This window comes from Amia ocellicauda (genome assembly GCF_036373705.1).
Source record: "Amia ocellicauda isolate fAmiCal2 chromosome 11 unlocalized genomic scaffold, fAmiCal2.hap1 SUPER_11_unloc_6, whole genome shotgun sequence".
Classification (NCBI taxonomy): Eukaryota; Metazoa; Chordata; class Actinopteri; order Amiiformes; family Amiidae; genus Amia; species Amia ocellicauda.
Window position 1 is genome coordinate 487,138 of NW_027102664.1, and position 3,111 is coordinate 490,248.

General features: G+C 45.8%; 1 non-coding gene across 1 annotated transcript; it reads left to right on the plus strand.

Annotated features, from left to right (window-relative positions):
* Positions 1 to 2,432: 2,432 nt before the first annotated feature.
* On the plus strand, positions 2,433 to 2,505 carry trnav-aac (transfer RNA valine (anticodon AAC)). Its single transcript has one exon. It is a non-coding gene; the product is annotated as a tRNA-Val (tRNA).
* The last annotated feature ends 606 nt before the right edge of the window (positions 2,506 to 3,111 follow it).

The window sequence follows — 3,111 nt, forward strand, 5'->3', positions numbered from 1 at the left end:
GCGAGCCCAGGCATATTTTGATAACACATCGATACACATCAACATCAATTTGTGACCATTGTTATGTTTTGATAAATTTGACATATCGACTAGATCCATTTGCCATTGTGAGTCTATGTCAGTTGCATATACGCGGTTTCTTTTAAAGTTAATCCTGAGAGGTTTATGTAAGGTATAGGCGTCTTGTTCCCGTAACCATTCTGAAACAACCACATCATTAACCTTCACTCCGGCCTCAGCGAGTCCTCTTTGAAAACCCTTCTTACCCGCCAAACCCCCAATCTTGGCTGGGTTGTAGTATAGTTCCTGCATTTGGGGAGCTTGCCGAGTCATTCTGTCAAATAACCACACAGACCCACACTATGCGCAAAGTTTTTATACAAGGTTTTTTATTCAACTTCAGGAGAGCAGATACCCCTTTTTAGACATTTGAGAAAAGTATAACATACACAACAATTTTTTCTACGGTCCAGACAAAAAGAAATCAGATGATTGGTTACTTGATCTATATCAACAAATATACCTGTTTCTTTATCTTGTAGGCACACACCTCAGTTACATATGTAAATAAAACAACAATATGACCTATTTTAAAAGTAAACAGAGGTGTATTAAACATGCTCAGTAAAAGGTCATACAGATGTTGATGAAATGGCCTAATATCATTCTTGGCCCCCTTGAGCGCTTCATCCCAGTGTTCGTACCCCCCGGTCTTTGTTACAGCAGCCATTAACTTTTCCAGGTTTGAAAGTTGATCCTCATCGATGGTTAAATCTGTAGAGAAAAGGCTCGCGTTGGCTACTTTTCTGTCAAGCACATGGTGTAATAGCGCTCTCAGGTTAGCTGCAGAGTGTTGATGACAGAACCAGTTGCAGAAGCAGTCCAGGGTCTGAGGTCTTGGAGAGTAACCGCAGTCAAAGGGTTCCAGAGTGTATACAAAATCTGGGGAATAGAACCAGGGGTGATCCCGGGTTTGAAGAGGCCTGTAGAGCCTGTCGACGTCCGCAGCTTTCAGGTAAGACATTCTCTTTAATTTTAAACCATGATTGAATTGTTGCGCCTTTTATCCTATCTCTTCACTACGTCACGACACACCGCCCTCTTAGAAGAGAGTAGCCCCTGAGCCGTCAGACCCCCCTCCAAAACCCCACACGTCGTCTGTTTTATCATCGTCGTCGTCATTCAAGGGGGATATATAATCCATAATCCAGCATATTCTCCTTCTAACCAAATCCAGTTGCGAACATTTGGTCAAGATGTCAAAACCATCATTTATACAGTTTATGACCTCTTTCAAGAACGGCCAGTCCACGGCGTCAAACATAATTTCAGTAACCTGTTTTTCTGGATCCTCCACACCCCCTTCAATAGGGTTTGTAATCAGGGTACTGCTAAACAAAACCTTACGATCTGTAGTTAGAGATAGACTCTTCACCACTCTACCGTAGTTCTGCAAGCTTTCCCATTCACACCTTTCAAAACCCTGAGTCGGAGACTCCATTTCGCATTCTCTTGGACCCTCTTGCAAGCCTTCTAGAGTCTTATCCACAAGCCCCAGATCTCTCCAGGCCATCACCTTCAACCAGTCCTCATAAGAGTATTCAATTACCGTCTCAAAAGGTTCCAACGTACCCTCCTTCTCTCCCAAAGCAAAAAGCTCCACTCCAACATAGCTGGGATCCCTTTTAAAGCGGTAACCCCGTCGAGCCCCCCAGAACAACACCCAGGAGCGTTCAATCTTCAAATTGGTGAGTACAGGAACCCTTGCCCGGGATTGTTTCTTGCGGGGTTTCATGTTGATGTCGCTGGACATGTTGAAGAAGCGGGATGTTTCTGATGCTGAGAATTAAAGAGGTATTGCCTAAAAGCAGCGCGGGTTCTTAAATAGAGAGGAGAGTTTCGGGGCGTTGCCTTCAGAGGGGTGGGGGTATTTATGGGTGGCCTTGATGTTCAGGGTTTTATGGGTGTACACTTTCTGACGGATATGACGTAGGAATAATTAAGGAAATAACTCTACCTAAAATCACGCCCCCCAATTATGACGTAGGAATATTAATAAGCTTAGGGCATACGTCATAACAAAATAGGCCGCGCCCAAAAAACCCTACTATCTACTCTTATGTAGTTGAAGGCGCAGTATAGCTCTGATAGTCTGGTGGTGACGGAAGACCACCAGCCGTTTGAACAAGCCATTCAGCATCACCTTGTTGGGCTAAGTGCAGGCACTGTCAGAGCGCAGGGCGTCCTGCCTTTGAAAGAGTTTCCGAAGTGTCCTGATGTGCCCTTTAGCAATGCCAAACAGGTCTGTGAAAATGGCATCCTTTCGCGGCACTTCAGACGCCATCTCACAGTCTAGCCGACCTGAAATGCCTGAGCCCGTTTTACCAGCAGGCTTCAACGGTAACCGTTTGAAGCAAGACGTGGCGGTGTCAGTTTCCGTAGTGTAGCGGTTATCATGTTCGCCTAACACGCGAAAGGTCCCCGGTTCGAAACCGGGCGGAAACAGCCTGCTGTGGGCCTGCCCTTTTCGTCCTGTTTGCCCTCGTGGTTCCCCGGAGGCGGTGGGTAGCTTTTCTTCATTGGAGTGCCCGAAATCGGTGCTCTCAGAGCGTCCGTCCGTCGACAGGTTGAAATTGTAAACGCTGGTGTAGCCACTTTTAATTAAAATCTGATGATGATGATGATGATGATGTTGTTGTTGTTGTTCTTGTTGTCATCGTGGTCGCCGTCATTATTATTGTTAAAGTAAAGCAGTAGTTAGATTTGTTGCTACCGTAAGGTGTAGAAGGCACAATAGCTCTGTGATTGTCTGATGGTGGCACAAGACGAGCAGCAGCTGTTTGAACAAGCCATTGAGCATCACCTTGTTGGGGTAAGTGTAAGTCTTGTCATAGCTCAGGGCATTCTTCCTTTAAAAGAGTTTCCAAAGTGTCCTGATGTGCCCTTGAGCAATGCAATATAGGTCAGTGAAAATAGAAACCTTTATCTCACAGGCAGGCCCACGGGAAACGCCTGTGCGCGTTTTACCAGCCTGCTTCGATGGGAGCCAATCGAAACCCCAGGACAGGTTGGTTTCTGTAGTGTAGTGGCTATCATGTTCGCCTCACACGC